The following is a 26,952-nucleotide window of genomic DNA, read 5'->3' on the forward strand; positions in this document are numbered from 1 at the left end:
GGGACCCAGAGCTGGGAGGTTGCATCTCTCAGCCCTGGGTCGGGCAGAGCCCCAGCGGGCCATGCCCACAACCTCTCTCAGCACGGGTCCCCCAGAAGGCTCCTTTGGGACCAGGATTCTCTTGCGGGTGACTCTTTAAGGTCTGGCCCCTGGATGGAGGGGCACCAGGAGTAGAGGAGCAGGAAGGGGAAGGGGGTGGCCGTGCGAGGGGACACTTTGAGGCCAAGTCCCAGCTTCAGCCTGATCCTCCTGGGAACCCCGGGGTGTACGTCACACCTCCTGGTTGTCCCGCTCTGAGACAAGGAGCCGGGCTTCGCATTCCCCCAGCAGCCAGTCGTGGGCTGAGGACACCTGGGGCGTTGGGAACTCCCTGGCTTCTCCTTGGCTTAACATCTGGAGCTGCTTGTGAATCGTGCCGCCACACACACCCGAGTGCAGGTGTCTTCTGCACAGACTGCGGGCCTCGCTCTTCTGAATGCCGCTAGCTCGCCACCCACCCACGGGTGAACCTGGTCAGGGTACTTTCTCTCGGGGGCAGACTCTGATCCTGGCGGGCTACCGGTGTCTCTGTTTGCTCGTTTCTTTCTTCCATTTCGGGAAAGGCTTCCTTACTGGGTGTGGAAATCTCCTATGCCTTTCCTCGCCTATTCTGTCAGCTTTAAAATTCTCTTTCAGTTGCCACCCTCACAGATGGATTAGGAAACTCTTTCCGGTGCACTCATTAGTGAAATGACCTCAATGAAGCTGGAATCCAATATCTAATCGCCGATTTTTAGCGAGTCCACACGCCAGGGGGGTCGGGGTCCAATGCAGCCCCGGCCAGGCCCAGGCCCCTTGGACTGGGCCACAGGAGGACACAGAGGAGGGTCCCGGCCCCCACGGTCGCGTTGCCGGCAGTTCTCCAAGGGCTTGGGCGTTTTCCAGAGGTAGGAGATGGAGGGGACTGATTTCTTCAGCGCCCCACTAACCACGCCACCCCACCCATGGGACACATCCCAAGAGAGAGAGAGAGACGCCCCATACACTCGCTCCCCTCCCCCATGCGCTGTGCCCCAGCCCGGGCCCGGGGGAATAGGCGGCAGCCCACCCACAGGGTGGGGGGCGCAGCTGAAAGGGGTTGTCGGGGAGGGCGGCCCCTGCCTGGGGTCAAAGGGCGGGCGACCCGCGCGTGCGCAATCGGCGGCGGCGGCGGCGGCGGCGGCGGCGGCGGCGGCGGGGGCGGCCACGAGCTGGGGGTGGGCCAGGCGAGGAGAGGAAGGGGGCTGGAAGGTCTCCACCTTGGCGAGTCCAGCCGTGGAGGCGCATCTTGTGTGAGTGTGAGTGAGTGAGTGTGAGTGTGTGTGTGTGTGTGTGTGTGTGTGTATAGAGAGACAGCCCCCCACCCCGGCCCGCCGCTCCCTGCCCGCCCCGCCCCGCCCCGCCTGTCACCCCCGTCCCTCGGAGCCCGCCGGACCCGGCCGGTGAACTCAACAGGCCCGCCCGGTGCGGGTCAGCGCCGGCGCGGGGCCTGGGGCGGGAGGAGGCGGCGGGGAAGCGCAGAGAGGCTCGGCTTCTTGAGCGGGGCAGGGGCGCCCTCCGCCGTCTAGGGCCACACCACCCTGAACGCGCCCGATCTCGTCTGGTCTCGGAAGCTAAGCAGGGTCGGGCCTGGTTAGTACTTGGATGGGAGACCGCCTGGGAATACCGGGTGCCGTAGGCTTCTTTTTTTTTTTTTTTTTTTTTTGTTTTGCCTCTTGTTCTGTCCCCTCTCTGGGAGCGAGGCGGCGGCCCCGGGCGTGGGTCACCCCCACCCTCAGCGCCCGCCGCGGTGCCTGGCGCCCCAGCCCGCACCGTGGGGCCTCCTCTTGTCCCAAGCCGCGACACCGCCGTCACGCGGCAGCATGCGTGGCTTCTGGACTGTCAGGTCTCAGACCAAAGGTCTGCTCTGTGGGAACCGACACGCTGGAGGAAACCTTGAGAGTCTGAGAGGGGAGGGAGTTCCAGAAGAAGGCCAGGATGTCATTTTGAGGGAGTATGTGACCAGAACTCGTCCCGTTGCTTTTGGGGTTCTATGGGCTACACGTAGGAATCTTTGGTGGTGGCACCTGATGTTGGGGGATCCGGAGTCACACCCAGACCTGCTCCACAGGCCTCCTTTTACTTTTCTCTTCGGATTCATTATGTTTAAAAAGTGTCCCTTATCTCTATGATTGCATTTTCTTTTCTCTCTCTTTTCAAGCAGATGATGGGAGTCCAAGTATTAAGGTGACATGTGTTGCCCGTGCCCCCCTCCCCCCTGTGTTCTTATTCATTAACCTCTGATGTTGTTCCAGCGTATTGTGGGGGTACCAATGTTAAGGTCGGGTACGTTGCCCTCTCCCAGCCTCCCCCCTCGGGTCAGAGCCTCAAGTGCGCCCATCCCCCAGTCGGTGCGCACCCACCCCATTCCTAATGGAGGTGTATGCCCATCCCCTCCCCCCACCCGCCCGACACCCACCCGATGAAGGTGATTCCTCTGTGTCCACTTGGGTGTCCGTCGGTTCGTACCCATTTGCTGGTGAGCGCGAGCACGTGGTGCTCGTGTGTCCATTCTTGGGCTACCTGGCTTACTGGAACGGGTTCCAGCTCTGGCCAGGAGAACCACGAGAGGTGCCCTCTCACCGCTGCTCCTCCTAGCTGAATAGCACTCCGTGGTGTCCACGCGCCACATTTCATTTACGCACTCGTGGGTCGATGGGCACTCGGGTCGCTTCCAGGTCTTTGCGATTGTGACTTGTGCCCTGACTCTAACCCTAACCCTTACCCAGCCCCGTCTCCTCCTCGGCCCCTGCCTGACTGACTCCTTCCCGCCCGGCCTGTCACCTGTCACCGTCCTCTGCCCCTGCCTGACACGCTCCTCCCCGCCCGGGCCGTCACCGTCCTCGGCCCCTGCCTGACGGGGCTCCTCCGTCGCCTGGGCCTTCCAAGGGCTTGGTGTGGACGCTGGTTCCAGGACGCCCTCCCAGGAACCCGGTAGCAGGGCGGCCGCAGCGTCTCGCGCCACCCAACCGTCCGCCGGCCGGCGGCCGTCGCTAAGTGGCCTGCGGGGGACGTGCCCCCACTGTGGGGCGGGCGCCCAGCCTGGTGTCTTCTCTGAGGCCCCGTGGCTGCTTTTCCCCCCCCGCAAGGGGAGAGCCGCGGAGGTGGGGACCGCCTCCTCGTGGGGACGTACACCCAGCTCTCCACGTCGGATTCCGGGGCTCTCTGTCCTGCCAGAAGGCCCAGCTGGCCTGCGGGTCCTTAGAGTGGCAAAAACATCCGAAAACTGAGATTGAGGGTCCGGTGGTTGTCTGCACTTTTGTGCTGGGCACCCCAGGGAGGCCCGGGGGCTGGCTGGACAACGCGGTCTGCTGGGCGGGGGGGGGGTTTGCAGGAGCAACTGATGCCCTTTGCACTTTGGGTAGCAAGTGTCTGAGGTGTCTCTGAGCCCTGCGCCATGTCGGGGGTGGGGGTGGGAGGTCGGGGGGGGGTGGAGGAGCAGGAGGAGGAGGAGGAGGAGGAGGTGGGAAGGGCCGTGGCCTGCAGTCGTGTTCCCGGGGTGGCTTCTTCCACAGGCTGCTTGGCCTGGGCTCCCTGCACCTGGGCCTTTGGAGGACTGGCCCTGTGCTTGCCAACGCTTCCCCTGCAGGGACCCAGAGCTGGGAGGTTGCATCTCTCAGCCCTGGGTCGGGCAGAGCCCCAGCGGGCCATGCCCACAACCTCTCTCAGCACGGGTCCCCCAGAAGGCTCCTTTGGGACCAGGATTCTCTTGCGGGTGACTCTTTAAGGTCTGGCCCCTGGATGGAGGGGCACCAGGAGTAGAGGAGCAGGAAGGGGAAGGGGGTGGCCGTGCGAGGGGACACTTTGAGGCCAAGTCCCAGCTTCAGCCTGATCCTCCTGGGAACCCCGGGGTGTACGTCACACCTCCTGGTTGTCCCGCTCTGAGACAAGGAGCCGGGCTTCGCATTCCCCCAGCAGCCAGTCGTGGGCTGAGGACACCTGGGGCGTTGGGAACTCCCTGGCTTCTCCTTGGCTTAACATCTGGAGCTGCTTGTGAATCGTGCCGCCACACACACCCGAGTGCAGGTGTCTTCTGCACAGACTGCGGGCCTCGCTCTTCTGAATGCCGCTAGCTCGCCACCCACCCACGGGTGAACCTGGTCAGGGTACTTTCTCTCGGGGGCAGACTCTGATCGTGGCGGGCTACCGGTGTCTCTGTTTGCTCGTTTCTTTCTTCCATTTCGGGAAAGGCTTCCTTACTGGGTGTGGAAATCTCCTATGCCTTTCCTCGCCTATTCTGTCAGCTTTAAAATTCTCTTTCAGTTGCCACCCTCACAGATGGATTAGGAAACTCTTTCCGGTGCACTCATTAGTGAAATGACCTCAATGAAGCTGGAATCCAATATCTAATCGCCGATTTTTAGCGAGTCCACACGCCAGGGGGGTCGGGGTCCAATGCAGCCCCGGCCAGGCCCAGGCCCCTTGGACTGGGCCACAGGAGGACACAGAGGAGGGTCCCGGCCCCCACGGTCGCGTTGCCGGCAGTTCTCCAAGGGCTTGGGCGTTTTCCAGAGGTAGGAGATGGAGGGGACTGATTTCTTCAGCGCCCCACTAACCACGCCACCCCACCCATGGGACACATCCCAAGAGAGAGAGAGAGACGCCCCATACACTCGCTCCCCTCCCCCATGCGCTGTGCCCCAGCCCGGGCCCGGGGGAATAGGCGGCAGCCCACCCACAGGGTGGGGGGCGCAGCTGAAAGGGGTTGTCGGGGAGGGCGGCCCCTGCCTGGGGTCAAAGGGCGGGCGACCCGCGCGTGCGCAATCGGCGGCGGCGGCGGCGGCGGCGGCGGCGGCGGCGGCGGCGGCGGGGGCGGCCACGAGCTGGGGGTGGGCCAGGCGAGGAGAGGAAGGGGGCTGGAAGGTCTCCACCTTGGCGAGTCCAGCCGTGGAGGCGCATCTTGTGTGAGTGTGAGTGAGTGAGTGTGAGTGTGTGTGTGTGTGTGTGTGTGTGTGTGTGTATAGAGAGACAGCCCCCCACCCCGGCCCGCCGCTCCCTGCCCGCCCCGCCCCGCCCCGCCTGTCACCCCCGTCCCTCGGAGCCCGCCGGACCCGGCCGGTGAACTCAACAGGCCCGCCCGGTGCGGGTCAGCGCCGGCGCGGGGCCTGGGGCGGGAGGAGGCGGCGGGGAAGCGCAGAGAGGCTCGGCTTCTTGAGCGGGGCAGGGGCGCCCTCCGCCGTCTAGGGCCACACCACCCTGAACGCGCCCGATCTCGTCTGGTCTCGGAAGCTAAGCAGGGTCGGGCCTGGTTAGTACTTGGATGGGAGACCGCCTGGGAATACCGGGTGCCGTAGGCTTCTTTTTTTTTTTTTTTTTTTTTTGTTTTGCCTCTTGTTCTGTCCCCTCTCTGGGAGCGAGGCGGCGGCCCCGGGCGGGGGTCACCCCCACCCTCAGCGCCCGCCGCGGTGCCTGGCGCCCCAGCCCGCACCGTGGGGCCTCCTCTTGTCCCAAGCCGCGACACCGCCGTCACGCGGCAGCATGCGTGGCTTCTGGACTGTCAGGTCTCAGACCAAAGGTCTGCTCTGTGGGAACCGACACGCTGGAGGAAACCTTGAGAGTCTGAGAGGGGAGGGAGTTCCAGAAGAAGGCCAGGATGTCATTTTGAGGGAGTATGTGACCAGAACTCGTCCCGTTGCTTTTGGGGTTCTATGGGCTACACGTAGGAATCTTTGGTGGTGGCACCTGATGTTGGGGGATCCGGAGTCACACCCAGACCTGCTCCACAGGCCTCCTTTTACTTTTCTCTTCGGATTCATTATGTTTAAAAAGTGTCCCTTATCTCTATGATTGCATTTTCTTTTCTCTCTCTTTTCAAGCAGATGATGGGAGTCCAAGTATTAAGGTGACATGTGTTGCCCGTGCCCCCCTCCCCCCTGTGTTCTTATTCATTAACCTCTGATGTTGTTCCAGCGTATTGTGGGGGTACCAATGTTAAGGTCGGGTACGTTGCCCTCTCCCAGCCTCCCCCCTCGGGTCAGAGCCTCAAGTGCGCCCATCCCCCAGTCGGTGCGCACCCACCCCATTCCTAATGGAGGTGTATGCCCATCCCCTCCCCCCACCCGCCCGACACCCACCCGATGAAGGTGATTCCTCTGTGTCCACTTGGGTGTCCGTCGGTTCGTACCCATTTGCTGGTGAGCGCGAGCACGTGGTGCTCGTGTGTCCATTCTTGGGCTACCTGGCTTACTGGAACGGGTTCCAGCTCTGGCCAGGAGAACCACGAGAGGTGCCCTCTCACCGCTGCTCCTCCTAGCTGAATAGCACTCCGTGGTGTCCACGCGCCACATTTCATTTACGCACTCGTGGGTCGATGGGCACTCGGGTCGCTTCCAGGTCTTTGCGATTGTGACTTGTGCCCTGACTCTAACCCTAACCCTTACCCAGCCCCGTCTCCTCCTCGGCCCCTGCCTGACTGACTCCTTCCCGCCCGGCCTGTCACCTGTCACCGTCCTCTGCCCCTGCCTGACACGCTCCTCCCCGCCCGGGCCGTCACCGTCCTCGGCCCCTGCCTGACGGGGCTCCTCCGTCGCCTGGGCCTTCCAAGGGCTTGGTGTGGACGCTGGTTCCAGGACGCCCTCCCAGGAACCCGGTAGCAGGGCGGCCGCAGCGTCTCGCGCCACCCAACCGTCCGCCGGCCGGCGGCCGTCGCTAAGTGGCCTGCGGGGGACGTGCCCCCACTGTGGGGCGGGCGCCCAGCCTGGTGTCTTCTCTGAGGCCCCGTGGCTGCTTTTCCCCCCCGCAAGGGGAGAGCCGCGGAGGTGGGGACCGCCTCCTCGTGGGGACGTACACCCAGCTCTCCACGTCGGATTCCGGGGCTCTCTGTCCTGCCAGAAGGCCCAGCTGGCCTGCGGGTCCTTAGAGTGGCAAAAACATCCGAAAACTGAGATTGAGGGTCCGGTGGTTGTCTGCACTTTTGTGCTGGGCACCCCAGGGAGGCCCGGGGGCTGGCTGGACAACGCGGTCTGCAGGGCGGGGGGGGGGTTTGGAGGAGCAACTGATGCCCTTTGCACTTTGGGTAGCAAGTGTCTGAGGTGTCTCTGAGCCCTGCGCCATGTCGGGGGTGGGGGTGGGAGGTCGGGGGGGGGGTGGAGGAGCAGGAGGAGGAGGAGGAGGAGGAGGTGGGAAGGGCCGTGGCCTGCAGTCGTGTTCCCGGGGTGGCTTCTTCCACAGGCTGCTTGGCCTGGGCTCCCTGCACCTGGGCCTTTGGAGGACTGGCCCTGTGCTTGCCAACGCTTCCCCTGCAGGGACCCAGAGCTGGGAGGTTGCATCTCTCAGCCCTGGGTCGGGCAGAGCCCCAGCGGGCCATGCCCACAACCTCTCTCAGCACGGGTCCCCCAGAAGGCTCCTTTGGGACCAGGATTCTCTTGCGGGTGACTCTTTAAGGTCTGGCCCCTGGATGGAGGGGCACCAGGAGTAGAGGAGCAGGAAGGGGAAGGGGGTGGCCGTGCGAGGGGACACTTTGAGGCCAAGTCCCAGCTTCAGCCTGATCCTCCTGGGAACCCCGGGGTGTACGTCACACCTCCTGGTTGTCCCGCTCTGAGACAAGGAGCCGGGCTTCGCATTCCCCCAGCAGCCAGTCGTGGGCTGAGGACACCTGGGGCGTTGGGAACTCCCTGGCTTCTCCTTGGCTTAACATCTGGAGCTGCTTGTGAATCGTGCCGCCACACACACCCGAGTGCAGGTGTCTTCTGCACAGACTGCGGGCCTCGCTCTTCTGAATGCCGCTAGCTCGCCACCCACCCACGGGTGAACCTGGTCAGGGTACTTTCTCTCGGGGGCAGACTCTGATCCTGGCGGGCTACCGGTGTCTCTGTTTGCTCGTTTCTTTCTTCCATTTCGGGAAAGGCTTCCTTACTGGGTGTGGAAATCTCCTATGCCTTTCCTCGCCTATTCTGTCAGCTTTAAAATTCTCTTTCAGTTGCCACCCTCACAGATGGATTAGGAAACTCTTTCCGGTGCACTCATTAGTGAAATGACCTCAATGAAGCTGGAATCCAATATCTAATCGCCGATTTTTAGCGAGTCCACACGCCAGGGGGGTCGGGGTCCAATGCAGCCCCGGCCAGGCCCAGGCCCCTTGGACTGGGCCACAGGAGGACACAGAGGAGGGTCCCGGCCCCCACGGTCGCGTTGCCGGCAGTTCTCCAAGGGCTTGGGCGTTTTCCAGAGGTAGGAGATGGAGGGGACTGATTTCTTCAGCGCCCCACTAACCACGCCACCCCACCCATGGGACACATCCCAAGAGAGAGAGAGAGACGCCCCATACACTCGCTCCCCTCCCCCATGCGCTGTGCCCCAGCCCGGGCCCGGGGGAATAGGCGGCAGCCCACCCACAGGGTGGGGGGCGCAGCTGAAAGGGGTTGTCGGGGAGGGCGGCCCCTGCCTGGGGTCAAAGGGCGGGCGACCCGCGCGTGCGCAATCGGCGGCGGCGGCGGCGGCGGCGGCGGCGGCGGCGGCGGCGGCGGGGGCGGCCACGAGCTGGGGGTGGGCCAGGCGAGGAGAGGAAGGGGGCTGGAAGGTCTCCACCTTGGCGAGTCCAGCCGTGGAGGCGCATCTTGTGTGAGTGTGAGTGAGTGAGTGTGAGTGTGTGTGTGTGTGTGTGTGTGTGTGTGTATAGAGAGACAGCCCCCCACCCCGGCCCGCCGCTCCCTACCCGCCCCGCCCCGCCCCGCCTGTCACCCCCGTCCCTCGGAGCCCGCCGGACCCGGCCGGTGAACTCAACAGGCCCGCCCGGTGCGGGTCAGCGCCGGCGCGGGGCCTGGGGCGGGAGGAGGCGGCGGGGAAGCGCAGAGAGGCTCGGCTTCTTGAGCGGGGCAGGGGCGCCCTCCGCCGTCTAGGGCCACACCACCCTGAACGCGCCCGATCTCGTCTGGTCTCGGAAGCTAAGCAGGGTCGGGCCTGGTTAGTACTTGGATGGGAGACCGCCTGGGAATACCGGGTGCCGTAGGCTTCTTTTTTTTTTTTTTTTTTTTTTGTTTTGCCTCTTGTTCTGTCCCCTCTCTGGGAGCGAGGCGGCGGCCCCGGGCGGGGGTCACCCCCACCCTCAGCGCCCGCCGCGGTGCCTGGCGCCCCAGCCCGCACCGTGGGGCCTCCTCTTGTCCCAAGCCGCGACACCGCCGTCACGCGGCAGCATGCGTGGCTTCTGGACTGTCAGGTCTCAGACCAAAGGTCTGCTCTGTGGGAACCGACACGCTGGAGGAAACCTTGAGAGTCTGAGAGGGGAGGGAGTTCCAGAAGAAGGCCAGGATGTCATTTTGAGGGAGTATGTGACCAGAACTCGTCCCGTTGCTTTTGGGGTTCTATGGGCTACACGTAGGAATCTTTGGTGGTGGCACCTGATGTTGGGGGATCCGGAGTCACACCCAGACCTGCTCCACAGGCCTCCTTTTACTTTTCTCTTCGGATTCATTATGTTTAAAAAGTGTCCCTTATCTCTATGATTGCATTTTCTTTTCTCTCTCTTTTCAAGCAGATGATGGGAGTCCAAGTATTAAGGTGACATGTGTTGCCCGTGCCCCCCTCCCCCCTGTGTTCTTATTCATTAACCTCTGATGTTGTTCCAGCGTATTGTGGGGGTACCAATGTTAAGGTCGGGTACGTTGCCCTCTCCCAGCCTCCCCCCTCGGGTCAGAGCCTCAAGTGCGCCCATCCCCCAGTCGGTGCGCACCCACCCCATTCCTAATGGAGGTGTATGCCCATCCCCTCCCCCCACCCGCCCGACACCCACCCGATGAAGGTGATTCCTCTGTGTCCACTTGGGTGTCCGTCGGTTCGTACCCATTTGCTGGTGAGCGCGAGCACGTGGTGCTCGTGTGTCCATTCTTGGGCTACCTGGCTTACTGGAACGGGTTCCAGCTCTGGCCAGGAGAACCACGAGAGGTGCCCTCTCACCGCTGCTCCTCCTAGCTGAATAGCACTCCGTGGTGTCCACGCGCCACATTTCATTTACGCACTCGTGGGTCGATGGGCACTCGGGTCGCTTCCAGGTCTTTGCGATTGTGACTTGTGCCCTGACTCTAACCCTAACCCTTACCCAGCCCCGTCTCCTCCTCGGCCCCTGCCTGACTGACTCCTTCCCGCCCGGCCTGTCACCTGTCACCGTCCTCTGCCCCTGCCTGACACGCTCCTCCCCGCCCGGGCCGTCACCGTCCTCGGCCCCTGCCTGACGGGGCTCCTCCGTCGCCTGGGCCTTCCAAGGGCTTGGTGTGGACGCTGGTTCCAGGACGCCCTCCCAGGAACCCGGTAGCAGGGCGGCCGCAGCGTCTCGCGCCACCCAACCGTCCGCCGGCCGGCGGCCGTCGCTAAGTGGCCTGCGGGGGACGTGCCCCCACTGTGGGGCGGGCGCCCAGCCTGGTGTCTTCTCTGAGGCCCCGTGGCTGCTTTTCCCCCCCGCAAGGGGAGAGCCGCGGAGGTGGGGACCGCCTCCTCGTGGGGACGTACACCCAGCTCTCCACGTCGGATTCCGGGGCTCTCTGTCCTGCCAGAAGGCCCAGCTGGCCTGCGGGTCCTTAGAGTGGCAAAAACATCCGAAAACTGAGATTGAGGGTCCGGTGGTTGTCTGCACTTTTGTGCTGGGCACCCCAGGGAGGCCCGGGGGCTGGCTGGACAACGCGGTCTGCTGGGCGGGGGGGGGGGGGTTTGGAGGAGCAACTGATGCCCTTTGCACTTTGGGTAGCAAGTGTCTGAGGTGTCTCTGAGCCCTGCGCCATGTCGGGGGTGGGGGTGGGAGGTCGGGGGGGGGTGGAGGAGCAGGAGGAGGAGGAGGAGGAGGAGGTGGGAAGGGCCGTGGCCTGCAGTCGTGTTCCCGGGGTGGCTTCTTCCACAGGCTGCTTGGCCTGGGCTCCCTGCACCTGGGCCTTTGGAGGACTGGCCCTGTGCTTGCCAACGCTTCCCCTGCAGGGACCCAGAGCTGGGAGGTTGCATCTCTCAGCCCTGGGTCGGGCAGAGCCCCAGCGGGCCATGCCCACAACCTCTCTCAGCACGGGTCCCCCAGAAGGCTCCTTTGGGACCAGGATTCTCTTGCGGGTGACTCTTTAAGGTCTGGCCCCTGGATGGAGGGGCACCAGGAGTAGAGGAGCAGGAAGGGGAAGGGGGTGGCCGTGCGAGGGGACACTTTGAGGCCAAGTCCCAGCTTCAGCCTGATCCTCCTGGGAACCCCGGGGTGTACGTCACACCTCCTGGTTGTCCCGCTCTGAGACAAGGAGCCGGGCTTCGCATTCCCCCAGCAGCCAGTCGTGGGCTGAGGACACCTGGGGCGTTGGGAACTCCCTGGCTTCTCCTTGGCTTAACATCTGGAGCTGCTTGTGAATCGTGCCGCCACACACACCCGAGTGCAGGTGTCTTCTGCACAGACTGCGGGCCTCGCTCTTCTGAATGCCGCTAGCTCGCCACCCACCCACGGGTGAACCTGGTCAGGGTACTTTCTCTCGGGGGCAGACTCTGATCCTGGCGGGCTACCGGTGTCTCTGTTTGCTCGTTTCTTTCTTCCATTTCGGGAAAGGCTTCCTTACTGGGTGTGGAAATCTCCTATGCCTTTCCTCGCCTATTCTGTCAGCTTTAAAATTCTCTTTCAGTTGCCACCCTCACAGATGGATTAGGAAACTCTTTCCGGTGCACTCATTAGTGAAATGACCTCAATGAAGCTGGAATCCAATATCTAATCGCCGATTTTTAGCGAGTCCACACGCCAGGGGGGTCGGGGTCCAATGCAGCCCCGGCCAGGCCCAGGCCCCTTGGACTGGGCCACAGGAGGACACAGAGGAGGGTCCCGGCCCCCACGGTCGCGTTGCCGGCAGTTCTCCAAGGGCTTGGGCGTTTTCCAGAGGTAGGAGATGGAGGGGACTGATTTCTTCAGCGCCCCACTAACCACGCCACCCCACCCATGGGACACATCCCAAGAGAGAGAGAGAGACGCCCCATACACTCGCTCCCCTCCCCCATGCGCTGTGCCCCAGCCCGGGCCCGGGGGAATAGGCGGCAGCCCACCCACAGGGTGGGGGGCGCAGCTGAAAGGGGTTGTCGGGGAGGGCGGCCCCTGCCTGGGGTCAAAGGGCGGGCGACCCGCGCGTGCGCAATCGGCGGCGGCGGCGGCGGCGGCGGCGGCGGCGGCGGCGGCGGCGGCGGCGGCGGCGGGGGCGGCCACGAGCTGGGGGTGGGCCAGGCGAGGAGAGGAAGGGGGCTGGAAGGTCTCCACCTTGGCGAGTCCAGCCGTGGAGGCGCATCTTGTGTGAGTGTGAGTGAGTGAGTGTGAGTGTGTGTGTGTGTGTGTGTGTGTGTGTGTATAGAGAGACAGCCCCCCACCCCGGCCCGCCGCTCCCTGCCCGCCCCGCCCCGCCCCGCCTGTCACCCCCGTCCCTCGGAGCCCGCCGGACCCGGCCGGTGAACTCAACAGGCCCGCCCGGTGCGGGTCAGCGCCGGCGCGGGGCCTGGGGCGGGAGGAGGCGGCGGGGAAGCGCAGAGAGGCTCGGCTTCTTGAGCGGGGCAGGGGCGCCCTCCGCCGTCTAGGGCCACACCACCCTGAACGCGCCCGATCTCGTCTGGTCTCGGAAGCTAAGCAGGGTCGGGCCTGGTTAGTACTTGGATGGGAGACCGCCTGGGAATACCGGGTGCCGTAGGCTTCTTTTTTTTTTTTTTTTTTTTTTGTTTTGCCTCTTGTTCTGTCCCCTCTCTGGGAGCGAGGCGGCGGCCCCGGGCGGGGGTCACCCCCACCCTCAGCGCCCGCCGCGGTGCCTGGCGCCCCAGCCCGCACCGTGGGGCCTCCTCTTGTCCCAAGCCGCGACACCGCCGTCACGCGGCAGCATGCGTGGCTTCTGGACTGTCAGGTCTCAGACCAAAGGTCTGCTCTGTGGGAACCGACACGCTGGAGGAAACCTTGAGAGTCTGAGAGGGGAGGGAGTTCCAGAAGAAGGCCAGGATGTCATTTTGAGGGAGTATGTGACCAGAACTCGTCCCGTTGCTTTTGGGGTTCTATGGGCTACACGTAGGAATCTTTGGTGGTGGCACCTGATGTTGGGGGATCCGGAGTCACACCCAGACCTGCTCCACAGGCCTCCTTTTACTTTTCTCTTCGGATTCATTATGTTTAAAAAGTGTCCCTTATCTCTATGATTGCATTTTCTTTTCTCTCTCTTTTCAAGCAGATGATGGGAGTCCAAGTATTAAGGTGACATGTGTTGCCCGTGCCCCCCTCCCCCCTGTGTTCTTATTCATTAACCTCTGATGTTGTTCCAGCGTATTGTGGGGGTACCAATGTTAAGGTCGGGTACGTTGCCCTCTCCCAGCCTCCCCCCTCGGGTCAGAGCCTCAAGTGCGCCCATCCCCCAGTCGGTGCGCACCCACCCCATTCCTAATGGAGGTGTATGCCCATCCCCTCCCCCCACCCGCCCGACACCCACCCGATGAAGGTGATTCCTCTGTGTCCACTTGGGTGTCCGTCGGTTCGTACCCATTTGCTGGTGAGCGCGAGCACGTGGTGCTCGTGTGTCCATTCTTGGGCTACCTGGCTTACTGGAACGGGTTCCAGCTCTGGCCAGGAGAACCACGAGAGGTGCCCTCTCACCGCTGCTCCTCCTAGCTGAATAGCACTCCGTGGTGTCCACGCGCCACATTTCATTTACGCACTCGTGGGTCGATGGGCACTCGGGTCGCTTCCAGGTCTTTGCGATTGTGACTTGTGCCCTGACTCTAACCCTAACCCTTACCCAGCCCCGTCTCCTCCTCGGCCCCTGCCTGACTGACTCCTTCCCGCCCGGCCTGTCACCTGTCACCGTCCTCTGCCCCTGCCTGACACGCTCCTCCCCGCCCGGGCCGTCACCGTCCTCGGCCCCTGCCTGACGGGGCTCCTCCGTCGCCTGGGCCTTCCAAGGGCTTGGTGTGGACGCTGGTTCCAGGACGCCCTCCCAGGAACCCGGTAGCAGGGCGGCCGCAGCGTCTCGCGCCACCCAACCGTCCGCCGGCCGGCGGCCGTCGCTAAGTGGCCTGCGGGGGACGTGCCCCCACTGTGGGGCGGGCGCCCAGCCTGGTGTCTTCTCTGAGGCCCCGTGGCTGCTTTTCCCCCCCGCAAGGGGAGAGCCGCGGAGGTGGGGACCGCCTCCTCGTGGGGACGTACACCCAGCTCTCCACGTCGGATTCCGGGGCTCTCTGTCCTGCCAGAAGGCCCAGCTGGCCTGCGGGTCCTTAGAGTGGCAAAAACATCCGAAAACTGAGATTGAGGGTCCGGTGGTTGTCTGCACTTTTGTGCTGGGCACCCCAGGGAGGCCCGGGGGCTGGCTGGACAACGCGGTCTGCTGGGCGGGGGGGGGGTTTGGAGGAGCAACTGATGCCCTTTGCACTTTGGGTAGCAAGTGTCTGAGGTGTCTCTGAGCCCTGCGCCATGTCGGGGGTGGGGGTGGGAGGTCGGGGGGGGGGTGGAGGAGCAGGAGGAGGAGGAGGAGGAGGAGGTGGGAAGGGCCGTGGCCTGCAGTCGTGTTCCCGGGGTGGCTTCTTCCACAGGCTGCTTGGCCTGGGCTCCCTGCACCTGGGCCTTTGGAGGACTGGCCCTGTGCTTGCCAACGCTTCCCCTGCAGGGACCCAGAGCTGGGAGGTTGCATCTCTCAGCCCTGGGTCGGGCAGAGCCCCAGCGGGCCATGCCCACAACCTCTCTCAGCACGGGTCCCCCAGAAGGCTCCTTTGGGACCAGGATTCTCTTGCGGGTGACTCTTTAAGGTCTGGCCCCTGGATGGAGGGGCACCAGGAGTAGAGGAGCAGGAAGGGGAAGGGGGTGGCCGTGCGAGGGGACACTTTGAGGCCAAGTCCCAGCTTCAGCCTGATCCTCCTGGGAACCCCGGGGTGTACGTCACACCTCCTGGTTGTCCCGCTCTGAGACAAGGAGCCGGGCTTCGCATTCCCCCAGCAGCCAGTCGTGGGCTGAGGACACCTGGGGCGTTGGGAACTCCCTGGCTTCTCCTTGGCTTAACATCTGGAGCTGCTTGTGAATCGTGCCGCCACACACACCCGAGTGCAGGTGTCTTCTGCACAGACTGCGGGCCTCGCTCTTCTGAATGCCGCTAGCTCGCCACCCACCCACGGGTGAACCTGGTCAGGGTACTTTCTCTCGGGGGCAGACTCTGATCCTGGCGGGCTACCGGTGTCTCTGTTTGCTCGTTTCTTTCTTCCATTTCGGGAAAGGCTTCCTTACTGGGTGTGGAAATCTCCTATGCCTTTCCTCGCCTATTCTGTCAGCTTTAAAATTCTCTTTCAGTTGCCACCCTCACAGATGGATTAGGAAACTCTTTCCGGTGCACTCATTAGTGAAATGACCTCAATGAAGCTGGAATCCAATATCTAATCGCCGATTTTTAGCGAGTCCACACGCCAGGGGGGTCGGGGTCCAATGCAGCCCCGGCCAGGCCCAGGCCCCTTGGACTGGGCCACAGGAGGACACAGAGGAGGGTCCCGGCCCCCACGGTCGCGTTGCCGGCAGTTCTCCAAGGGCTTGGGCGTTTTCCAGAGGTAGGAGATGGAGGGGACTGATTTCTTCAGCGCCCCACTAACCACGCCACCCCACCCATGGGACACATCCCAAGAGAGAGAGAGAGACGCCCCATACACTCGCTCCCCTCCCCCATGCGCTGTGCCCCAGCCCGGGCCCGGGGGAATAGGCGGCAGCCCACCCACAGGGTGGGGGGCGCAGCTGAAAGGGGTTGTCGGGGAGGGCGGCCCCTGCCTGGGGTCAAAGGGCGGGCGACCCGCGCGTGCGCAATCGGCGGCGGCGGCGGCGGCGGCGGCGGCGGCGGCGGCGGCGGCGGCGGCGGCGGCGGCGGGGGCGGCCACGAGCTGGGGGTGGGCCAGGCGAGGAGAGGAAGGGGGCTGGAAGGTCTCCACCTTGGCGAGTCCAGCCGTGGAGGCGCATCTTGTGTGAGTGTGAGTGAGTGAGTGTGAGTGTGTGTGTGTGTGTGTGTGTGTGTGTGTATAGAGAGACAGCCCCCCACCCCGGCCCGCCGCTCCCTGCCCGCCCCGCCCCGCCCCGCCTGTCACCCCCGTCCCTCGGAGCCCGCCGGACCCGGCCGGTGAACTCAACAGGCCCGCCCGGTGCGGGTCAGCGCCGGCGCGGGGCCTGGGGCGGGAGGAGGCGGCGGGGAAGCGCAGAGAGGCTCGGCTTCTTGAGCGGGGCAGGGGCGCCCTCCGCCGTCTAGGGCCACACCACCCTGAACGCGCCCGATCTCGTCTGGTCTCGGAAGCTAAGCAGGGTCGGGCCTGGTTAGTACTTGGATGGGAGACCGCCTGGGAATACCGGGTGCCGTAGGCTTCTTTTTTTTTTTTTTTTTTTTTTGTTTTGCCTCTTGTTCTGTCCCTTCTCTGGGAGCGAGGCGGCGGCCCCGGGCGGGGGTCACCCCCACCCTCAGCGCCCGCCGCGGTGCCTGGCGCCCCAGCCCGCACCGTGGGGCCTCCTCTTGTCCCAAGCCGCGACACCGCCGTCACGCGGCAGCATGCGTGGCTTCTGGACTGTCAGGTCTCAGACCAAAGGTCTGCTCTGTGGGAACCGACACGCTGGAGGAAACCTTGAGAGTCTGAGAGGGGAGGGAGTTCCAGAAGAAGGCCAGGATGTCATTTTGAGGGAGTATGTGACCAGAACTCGTCCCGTTGCTTTTGGGGTTCTATGGGCTACACGTAGGAATCTTTGGTGGTGGCACCTGATGTTGGGGGATCCGGAGTCACACCCAGACCTGCTCCACAGGCCTCCTTTTACTTTTCTCTTCGGATTCATTATGTTTAAAAAGTGTCCCTTATCTCTATGATTGCATTTTCTTTTCTCTCTCTTTTCAAGCAGATGATGGGAGTCCAAGTATTAAGGTGACATGTGTTGCCCGTGCCCCCCTCCCCCCTGTGTTCTTATTCATTAACCTCTGATGTTGTTCCAGCGTATTGTGGGGGTACCAATGTTAAGGTCGGGTACGTTGCCCTCTCCCAGCCTCCCCCCTCGGGTCAGAGCCTCAAGTGCGCCCATCCCCCAGTCGGTGCGCACCCACCCCATTCCTAATGGAGGTGTATGCCCATCCCCTCCCCCCACCCGCCCGACACCCACCCGATGAAGGTGATTCCTCTGTGTCCACTTGGGTGTCCGTCGGTTCGTACCCATTTGCTGGTGAGCGCGAGCACGTGGTGCTCGTGTGTCCATTCTTGGGCTACCTGGCTTACTGGAACGGGTTCCAGCTCTGGCCAGGAGAACCACGAGAGGTGCCCTCTCACCGCTGCTCCTCCTAGCTGAATAGCACTCCGTGGTGTCCACGCGCCACATTTCATTTACGCACTCGTGGGTCGATGGGCACTCGGGTCGCTTCCAGGTCTTTGCGATTGTGACTTGTGCCCTGACTCTAACCCTAACCCTTACCCAGCCCCGTCTCCTCCTCGGCCCCTGCCTGACTGACTCCTTCCCGCCCGGCCTGTCACCTGTCACCATCCTCTGCCCCTGCCTGACACGCTCCTCCCCGCCCGGGCCGTCACCGTCCTCGGCCCCTGCCTGACGGGGCTCCTCCGTCGCCTGGGCCTTCCAAGGGCTTGGTGTGGACGCTGGTTCCAGGACGCCCTCCCAGGAACCCGGTAGCAGGGCGGCCGCAGCGTCTCGCGCCACCCAACCGTCCGCCGGCCGGCGGCCGTCGCTAAGTGGCCTGCGGGGGACGTGCCCCCACTGTGGGGCGGGCGCCCAGCCTGGTGTCTTCTCTGAGGCCCCGTGGCTGCTTTTCCCCCCCGCAAGGGGAGAGCCGCGGAGGTGGGGACCGCCTCCTCGTGGGGACGTACACCCAGCTCTCCACGTCGGATTCCGGGGCTCTCTGTCCTGCCAGAAGGCCCAGCTGGCCTGCGGGTCCTTAGAGTGGCAAAAACATCCGAAAACTGAGATTGAGGGTCCGGTGGTTGTCTGCACTTTTGTGCTGGGCACCCCAGGGAGGCCCGGGGGCTGGCTGGACAACGCGGTCTGCTGGGCGGGGGGGGGGTTTGGAGGAGCAACTGATGCCCTTTGCACTTTGGGTAGCAAGTGTCTGAGGTGTCTCTGAGCCCTGCGCCATGTCGGGGGTGGGGGTGGGAGGTCGGGGGGGGGGGTGGAGGAGCAGGAGGAGGAGGAGGAGGAGGAGGTGGGAAGGGCCGTGGCCTGCAGTCGTGTTCCCGGGGTGGCTTCTTCCACAGGCTGCTTGGCCTGGGCTCCCTGCACCTGGGCCTTTGGAGGACTGGCCCTGTGCTTGCCAACGCTTCCCCTGCAGGGACCCAGAGCTGGGAGGTTGCATCTCTCAGCCCTGGGTCGGGCAGAGCCCCAGCGGGCCATGCCCACAACCTCTCTCAGCACGGGTCCCCCAGAAGGCTCCTTTGGGACCAGGATTCTCTTGCGGGTGACTCTTTAAGGTCTGGCCCCTGGATGGAGGGGCACCAGGAGTAGAGGAGCAGGAAGGGGAAGGGGGTGGCCGTGCGAGGGGACACTTTGAGGCCAAGTCCCAGCTTCAGCCTGATCCTCCTGGGAACCCCGGGGTGTACGTCACACCTCCTGGTTGTCCCGCTCTGAGACAAGGAGCCGGGCTTCGCATTCCCCCAGCAGCCAGTCGTGGGCTGAGGACACCTGGGGCGTTGGGAACTCCCTGGCTTCTCCTTGGCTTAACATCTGGAGCTGCTTGTGAATCGTGCCGCCACACACACCCGAGTGCAGGTGTCTTCTGCACAGACTGCGGGCCTCGCTCTTCTGAATGCCGCTAGCTCGCCACCCACCCACGGGTGAACCTGGTCAGGGTACTTTCTCTCGGGGGCAGACTCTGATCCTGGCGGGCTACCGGTGTCTCTGTTTGCTCGTTTCTTTCTTCCATTTCGGGAAAGGCTTCCTTACTGGGTGTGGAAATCTCCTATGCCTTTCCTCGCCTATTCTGTCAGCTTTAAAATTCTCTTTCAGTTGCCACCCTCACAGATGGATTAGGAAACTCTTTCCGGTGCACTCATTAGTGAAATGACCTCAATGAAGCTGGAATCCAATATCTAATCGCCGATTTTTAGCGAGTCCACACGCCAGGGGGGTCGGGGTCCAATGCAGCCCCGGCCAGGCCCAGGCCCCTTGGACTGGGCCACAGGAGGACACAGAGGAGGGTCCCGGCCCCCACGGTCGCGTTGCCGGCAGTTCTCCAAGGGCTTGGGCGTTTTCCAGAGGTAGGAGATGGAGGGGACTGATTTCTTCAGCGCCCCACTAACCACGCCACCCCACCCATGGGACACATCCCAAGAGAGAGAGAGAGACGCCCCATACACTCGCTCCCCTCCCCCATGCGCTGTGCCCCAGCCCGGGCCCGGGGGAATAGGCGGCAGCCCACCCACAGGGTGGGGGGCGCAGCTGAAAGGGGTTGTCGGGGAGGGCGGCCCCTGCCTGGGGTCAAAGGGCGGGCGACCCGCGCGTGCGCAATCGGCGGCGGCGGCGGCGGCGGCGGCGGGGGCGGCCACGAGCTGGGGGTGGGCCAGGCGAGGAGAGGAAGGGGGCTGGAAGGTCTCCACCTTGGCGAGTCCAGCCGTGGAGGCGCATCTTGTGTGAGTGTGAGTGAGTGAGTGTGAGTGTGTGTGTGTGTGTGTGTGTGTGTGTGTATAGAGAGACAGCCCCCCACCCCGGCCCGCCGCTCCCTGCCCGCCCCGCCCCGCCCCGCCTGTCACCCCCGTCCCTCGGAGCCCGCCGGACCCGGCCGGTGAACTCAACAGGCCCGCCCGGTGCGGGTCAGCGCCGGCGCGGGGCCTGGGGCGGGAGGAGGCGGCGGGGAAGCGCAGAGAGGCTCGGCTTCTTGAGCGGGGCAGGGGCGCCCTCCGCCGTCTAGGGCCACACCACCCTGAACGCGCCCGATCTCGTCTGGTCTCGGAAGCTAAGCAGGGTCGGGCCTGGTTAGTACTTGGATGGGAGACCGCCTGGGAATACCGGGTGCCGTAGGCTTCTTTTTTTTTTTTTTTTTTTTTTGTTTTGCCTCTTGTTCTGTCCCCTCTCTGGGAGCGAGGCGGCGGCCCCGGGCGGGGGTCACCCCCACCCTCAGCGCCCGCCGCGGTGCCTGGCGCCCCAGCCCGCACCGTGGGGCCTCCTCTTGTCCCAAGCCGCGACACCGCCGTCACGCGGCAGCATGCGTGGCTTCTGGACTGTCAGGTCTCAGACCAAAGGTCTGCTCTGTGGGAACCGACACGCTGGAGGAAACCTTGAGAGTCTGAGAGGGGAGGGAGTTCCAGAAGAAGGCCAGGATGTCATTTTGAGGGAGTATGTGACCAGAACTCGTCCCGTTGCTTTTGGGGTTCTATGGGCTACACGTAGGAATCTTTGGTGGTGGCACCTGATGTTGGGGGATCCGGAGTCACACCCAGACCTGCTCCACAGGCCTCCTTTTACTTTTCTCTTCGGATTCATTATGTTTAAAAAGTGTCCCTTATCTCTATGATTGCATTTTCTTTTCTCTCTCTTTTCAAGCAGATGATGGGAGTCCAAGTATTAAGGTGACATGTGTTGCCCGTGCCCCCCTCCCCCCTGTGTTCTTATTCATTAACCTCTGATGTTGTTCCAGCGTATTGTGGGGGTACCAATGTTAAGGTCGGGTACGTTGCCCTCTCCCAGCCTCCCCCCTCGGGTCAGAGCCTCAAGTGCGCCCATCCCCCAGTCGGTGCGCACCCACCCCATTCCTAATGGAGGTGTATGCCCATCCCCTCCCCCCACCCGCCCGACACCCACCCGATGAAGGTGATTCCTCTGTGTCCACTTGGGTGTCCGTCGGTTCGTACCCATTTGCTGGTGAGCGCGAGCACGTGGTGCTCGTGTGTCCATTCTTGGGCTACCTGGCTTACTGGAACGGGTTCCAGCTCTGGCCAGGAGAACCACGAGAGGTGCCCTCTCACCGCTGCTCCTCCTAGCTGAATAGCACTCCGTGGTGTCCACGCGCCACATTTCATTTACGCACTCGTGGGTCGATGGGCACTCGGGTCGCTTCCAGGTCTTTGCGATTGTGACTTGTGCCCTGACTCTAACCCTAACCCTTACCCAGCCCCGTCTCCTCCTCGGCCCCTGCCTGACTGACTCCTTCCCGCCCGGCCTGTCACCTGTCACCGTCCTCTGCCCCTGCCTGACACGCTCCTCCCCGCCCGGGCCGTCACCGTCCTCGGCCCCTGCCTGACGGGGCTCCTCCGTCGCCTGGGCCTTCCAAGGGCTTGGTGTGGACGCTGGTTCCAGGACGCCCTCCCAGGAACCCGGTAGCAGGGCGGCCGCAGCGTCTCGCGCCACCCAACCGTCCGCCGGCCGGCGGCCGTCGCTAAGTGGCCTGCGGGGGACGTGCCCCCACTGTGGGGCGGGCGCCCAGCCTGGTGTCTTCTCTGAGGCCCCGTGGCTGCTTTTCCCCCCCGCAAGGGGAGAGCCGCGGAGGTGGGGACCGCCTCCTCGTGGGGACGTACACCCAGCTCTCCACGTCGGATTCCGGGGCTCTCTGTCCTGCCAGAAGGCCCAGCTGGCCTGCGGGTCCTTAGAGTGGCAAAAACATCCGAAAACTGAGATTGAGGGTCCGGTGGTTGTCTGCACTTTTGTGCTGGGCACCCCAGGGAGGCCCGGGGGCTGGCTGGACAACGCGGTCTGCTGGGCGGGGGGGGGGGGGTTTGGAGGAGCAACTGATGCCCTTTGCACTTTGGGTAGCAAGTGTCTGAGGTGTCTCTGAGCCCTGCGCCATGTCGGGGGTGGGGGTGGGAGGTCGGGGGGGGGTGGAGGAGCAGGAGGAGGAGGAGGAGGAGGAGGTGGGAAGGGCCGTGGCCTGCAGTCGTGTTCCCGGGGTGGCTTCTTCCACAGGCTGCTTGGCCTGGGCTCCCTGCACCTGGGCCTTTGGAGGACTGGCCCTGTGCTTGCCAACGCTTCCCCTGCAGGGACCCAGAGCTGGGAGGTTGCATCTCTCAGCCCTGGGTCGGGCAGAGCCCCAGCGGGCCATGCCCACAACCTCTCTCAGCACGGGTCCCCCAGAAGGCTCCTTTGGGACCAGGATTCTCTTGCGGGTGACTCTTTAAGGTCTGGCCCCTGGATGGAGGGGCACCAGGAGTAGAGGAGCAGGAAGGGGAAGGGGGTGGCCGTGCGAGGGGACACTTTGAGGCCAAGTCCCAGCTTCAGCCTGATCCTCCTGGGAACCCCGGGGTGTACGTCACACCTCCTGGTTGTCCCGCTCTGAGACAAGGAGCCGGGCTTCGCATTCCCCCAGCAGCCAGTCGTGGGCTGAGGACACCTGGGGCGTTGGGAACTCCCTGGCTTCTCCTTGGCTTAACATCTGGAGCTGCTTGTGAATCGTGCCGCCACACACACCCGAGTGCAGGTGTCTTCTGCACAGACTGCGGGCCTCGCTCTTCTGAATGCCGCTAGCTCGCCACCCACCCACGGGTGAACCTGGTCAGGGTACTTTCTCTCGGGGGCAGACTCTGATCCTGGCGGGCTACCGGTGTCTCTGTTTGCTCGTTTCTTTCTTCCATTTCGGGAAAGGCTTCCTTACTGGGTGTGGAAATCTCCTATGCCTTTCCTCGCCTATTCTGTCAGCTTTAAAATTCTCTTTCAGTTGCCACCCTCACAGATGGATTAGGAAACTCTTTCCGGTGCACTCATTAGTGAAATGACCTCAATGAAGCTGGAATCCAATATCTAATCGCCGATTTTTAGCGAGTCCACACGCCAGGGGGGTCGGGGTCCAATGCAGCCCCGGCCAGGCCCAGGCCCCTTGGACTGGGCCACAGGAGGACACAGAGGAGGGTCCCGGCCCCCACGGTCGCGTTGCCGGCAGTTCTCCAAGGGCTTGGGCGTTTTCCAGAGGTAGGAGATGGAGGGGACTGATTTCTTCAGCGCCCCACTAACCACGCCACCCCACCCATGGGACACATCCCAAGAGAGAGAGAGAGACGCCCCATACACTCGCTCCCCTCCCCCATGCGCTGTGCCCCAGCCCGGGCCCGGGGGAATAGGCGGCAGCCCACCCACAGGGTGGGGGGCGCAGCTGAAAGGGGTTGTCGGGGAGGGCGGCCCCTGCCTGGGGTCAAAGGGCGGGCGACCCGCGCGTGCGCAATCGGCGGCGGCGGCGGCGGCGGCGGCGGCGGCGGCGGCGGCGGCGGGGGCGGCCACGAGCTGGGGGTGGGCCAGGCGAGGAGAGGAAGGGGGCTGGAAGGTCTCCACCTTGGCGAGTCCAGCCGTGGAGGCGCATCTTGTGTGAGTGTGAGTGAGTGAGTGTGAGTGTGTGTGTGTGTGTGTGTGTGTGTGTGTATAGAGAGACAGCCCCCCACCCCGGCCCGCCGCTCCCTGCCCGCCCCGCCCCGCCCCGCCTGTCACCCCCGTCCCTCGGAGCCCGCCGGACCCGGCCGGTGAACTCAACAGGCCCGCCCGGTGCGGGTCAGCGCCGGCGCGGGGCCTGGGGCGGGAGGAGGCGGCGGGGAAGCGCAGAGAGGCTCGGCTTCTTGAGCGGGGCAGGGGCGCCCTCCGCCGTCTAGGGCCACACCACCCTGAACGCGCCCGATCTCGTCTGGTCTCGGAAGCTAAGCAGGGTCGGGCCTGGTTAGTACTTGGATGGGAGACCGCCTGGGAATACCGGGTGCCGTAGGCTTCTTTTTTTTTTTTTTTTTGTTTTGTTTTGCCTCTTGTTCTGTCCCCTCTCTGGGAGCGAGGCGGCGGCCCCGGGCGGGGGTCACCCCCACCCTCAGCGCCCGCCGCGGTGCCTGGCGCCCCAGCCCGCACCGTGGGGCCTCCTCTTGTCCCAAGCCGCGACACCGCCGTCACGCGGCAGCATGCGTGGCTTCTGGACTGTCAGGTCTCAGACCAAAGGTCTGCTCTGTGGGAACCGACACGCTGGAGGAAACCTTGAGAGTCTGAGAGGGGAGGGAGTTCCAGAAGAAGGCCAGGATGTCATTTTGAGGGAGTATGTGACCAGAACTCGTCCCGTTGCTTTTGGGGTTCTATGGGCTACACGTAGGAATCTTTGGTGGTGGCACCTGATGTTGGGGGATCCGGAGTCACACCCAGACCTGCTCCACAGGCCTCCTTTTACTTTTCTCTTCGGATTCATTATGTTTAAAAAGTGTCCCTTATCTCTATGATTGCATTTTCTTTTCTCTCTCTTTTCAAGCAGATGATGGGAGTCCAAGTATTAAGGTGACATGTGTTGCCCGTGCCCCCCTCCCCCCTGTGTTCTTATTCATTAACCTCTGATGTTGTTCCAGCGTATTGTGGGGGTACCAATGTTAAGGTCGGGTACGTTGCCCTCTCCCAGCCTCCCCCCTCGGGTCAGAGCCTCAAGTGCGCCCATCCCCCAGTCGGTGCGCACCCACCCCATTCCTAATGGAGGTGTATGCCCATCCCCTCCCCCCACCCGCCCGACACCCACCCGATGAAGGTGATTCCTCTGTGTCCACTTGGGTGTCCGTCGGTTCGTACCCATTTGCTGGTGAGCGCGAGCACGTGGTGCTCGTGTGTCCATTCTTGGGCTACCTGGCTTACTGGAACGGGTTCCAGCTCTGGCCAGGAGAACCACGAGAGGTGCCCTCTCACCGCTGCTCCTCCTAGCTGAATAGCACTCCGTGGTGTCCACGCGCCACATTTCATTTACGCACTCGTGGGTCGATGGGCACTCGGGTCGCTTCCAGGTCTTTGCGATTGTGACTTGTGCCCTGACTCTAACCCTAACCCTTACCCAGCCCCGTCTCCTCCTCGGCCCCTGCCTGACTGACTCCTTCCCGCCCGGCCTGTCACCTGTCACCGTCCTCTGCCCCTGCCTGACACGCTCCTCCCCGCCCGGGCCGTCACCGTCCTCGGCCCCTGCCTGACGGGGCTCCTCCGTCGCCTGGGCCTTCCAAGGGCTTGGTGTGGACGCTGGTTCCAGGACGCCCTCCCAGGAACCCGGTAGCAGGGCGGCCGCAGCGTCTCGCGCCACCCAACCGTCCGCCGGCCGGCGGCCGTCGCTAAGTGGCCTGCGGGGGACGTGCCCCCACTGTGGGGCGGGCGCCCAGCCTGGTGTCTTCTCTGAGGCCCCGTGGCTGCTTTTCCCCCCCGCAAGGGGAGAGCCGCGGAGGTGGGGACCGCCTCCTCGTGGGGACGTACACCCAGCTCTCCACGTCGGATTCCGGGGCTCTCTGTCCTGCCAGAAGGCCCAGCTGGCCTGCGGGTCCTTAGAGTGGCAAAAACATCCGAAAACTGAGATTGAGGGTCCGGTGGTTGTCTGCACTTTTGTGCTGGGCACCCCAGGGAGGCCCGGGGGCTGGCTGGACAACGCGGTCTGCTGGGCGGGGGGGGGGGTTTGGAGGAGCAACTGATGCCCTTTGCACTTTGGGTAGCAAGTGTCTGAGGTGTCTCTGAGCCCTGCGCCATGTCGGGGGTGGGGGTGGGAGGTCGGGGGGGGGGGTGGAGGAGCAGGAGGAGGAGGAGGAGGAGGAGGTGGGAAGGGCCGTGGCCTGCAGTCGTGTTCCCGGGGTGGCTTCTTCCACAGGCTGCTTGGCCTGGGCTCCCTGCACCTGGGCCTTTGGAGGACTGGCCCTGTGCTTGCCAACGCTTCCCCTGCAGGGACCCAGAGCTGGGAGGTTGCATCTCTCAGCCCTGGGTCGGGCAGAGCCCCAGCGGGCCATGCCCACAACCTCTCTCAGCACGGGTCCCCCAGAAGGCTCCTTTGGGACCAGGATTCTCTTGCGGGTGACTCTTTAAGGTCTGGCCCCTGGATGGAGGGGCACCAGGAGTAGAGGAGCAGGAAGGGGAAGGGGGTGGCCGTGCGAGGGGACACTTTGAGGCCAAGTCCCAGCTTCAGCCTGATCCTCCTGGGAACCCCGGGGTGTACGTCACACCTCCTGGTTGTCCCGCTCTGAGACAAGGAGCCGGGCTTCGCATTCCCCCAGCAGCCAGTCGTGGGCTGAGGACACCTGGGGCGTTGGGAACTCCCTGGCTTCTCCTTGGCTTAACATCTGGAGCTGCTTGTGAATCGTGCCGCCACACACACCCGAGTGCAGGTGTCTTCTGCACAGACTGCGGGCCTCGCTCTTCTGAATGCCGCTAGCTCGCCACCCACCCACGGGTGAACCTGGTCAGGGTACTTTCTCTCGGGGGCAGACTCTGATCCTGGCGGGCTACCGGTGTCTCTGTTTGCTCGTTTCTTTCTTCCATTTCGGGAAAGGCTTCCTTACTGGGTGTGGAAATCTCCTATGCCTTTCCTCGCCTATTCTGTCAGCTTTAAAATTCTCTTTCAGTTGCCACCCTCACAGATGGATTAGGAAACTCTTTCCGGTGCACTCATTAGTGAAATGACCTCAATGAAGCTGGAATCCAATATCTAATCGCCGATTTTTAGCGAGTCCACACGCCAGGGGGGTCGGGGTCCAATGCAGCCCCGGCCAGGCCCAGGCCCCTTGGACTGGGCCACAGGAGGACACAGAGGAGGGTCCCGGCCCCCACGGTCGCGTTGCCGGCAGTTCTCCAAGGGCTTGGGCGTTTTCCAGAGGTAGGAGATGGAGGGGACTGATTTCTTCAGCGCCCCACTAACCACGCCACCCCACCCATGGGACACATCCCAAGAGAGAGAGAGAGACGCCCCATACACTCGCTCCCCTCCCCCATGCGCTGTGCCCCAGCCCGGGCCCGGGGGAATAGGCGGCAGCCCACCCACAGGGTGGGGGGCGCAGCTGAAAGGGGTTGTCGGGGAGGGCGGCCCCTGCCTGGGGTCAAAGGGCGGGCGACCCGCGCGTGCGCAATCGGCGGCGGCGGCGGCGGCGGCGGCGGCGGCGGCGGCGGCGGCGGCGGCGGCGGCGGCGGCGGGGGCGGCCACGAGCTGGGGGTGGGCCAGGCGAGGAGAGGAAGGGGGCTGGAAGGTCTCCACCTTGGCGAGTCCAGCCGTGGAGGCGCATCTTGTGTGAGTGTGAGTGAGTGAGTGTGAGTGTGTGTGTGTG

General features: G+C 63.9%; 7 non-coding genes across 7 annotated transcripts; all 7 read left to right on the forward strand.

The window, feature by feature from the left end:
• The first annotated feature begins 1,580 nt into the window (after positions 1–1,580).
• Positions 1,581–1,699, forward strand: LOC142868574 (5S ribosomal RNA). The gene has a single exon (XR_012917520.1). It is a non-coding gene; the product is annotated as a 5S ribosomal RNA (ribosomal RNA).
• A 3,536-nt stretch (positions 1,700–5,235) lies between these two features.
• LOC142868575 (5S ribosomal RNA) lies at positions 5,236–5,354 on the forward strand. The gene has a single exon (XR_012917521.1). It is a non-coding gene; the product is annotated as a 5S ribosomal RNA (ribosomal RNA).
• Positions 5,355–8,888: 3,534 nt separating this feature from the next.
• On the forward strand, positions 8,889–9,007 carry LOC142868576 (5S ribosomal RNA). Its single transcript, XR_012917522.1, has one exon. It is a non-coding gene; the product is annotated as a 5S ribosomal RNA (ribosomal RNA).
• Positions 9,008–12,555: 3,548 nt separating this feature from the next.
• On the forward strand, positions 12,556–12,674 carry LOC142868577 (5S ribosomal RNA). The gene has a single exon (XR_012917523.1). It is a non-coding gene; the product is annotated as a 5S ribosomal RNA (ribosomal RNA).
• A 3,549-nt stretch (positions 12,675–16,223) lies between these two features.
• On the forward strand, positions 16,224–16,342 carry LOC142868578 (5S ribosomal RNA). Its single transcript, XR_012917524.1, has one exon. It is a non-coding gene; the product is annotated as a 5S ribosomal RNA (ribosomal RNA).
• A 3,517-nt stretch (positions 16,343–19,859) lies between these two features.
• LOC142868579 (5S ribosomal RNA) lies at positions 19,860–19,978 on the forward strand. The gene has a single exon (XR_012917525.1). It is a non-coding gene; the product is annotated as a 5S ribosomal RNA (ribosomal RNA).
• Positions 19,979–23,514: 3,536 nt separating this feature from the next.
• On the forward strand, positions 23,515–23,633 carry LOC142868581 (5S ribosomal RNA). Its single transcript, XR_012917527.1, has one exon. It is a non-coding gene; the product is annotated as a 5S ribosomal RNA (ribosomal RNA).
• The last annotated feature ends 3,319 nt before the right edge of the window (positions 23,634–26,952 follow it).

The sequence above is a fragment of the Microcebus murinus genome, unplaced genomic scaffold (assembly GCF_040939455.1).
Source record: "Microcebus murinus isolate Inina unplaced genomic scaffold, M.murinus_Inina_mat1.0 scaf034_hap2_Mmur4.0, whole genome shotgun sequence".
NCBI lineage: Eukaryota > Metazoa > Chordata > Mammalia > Primates > Cheirogaleidae > Microcebus > Microcebus murinus.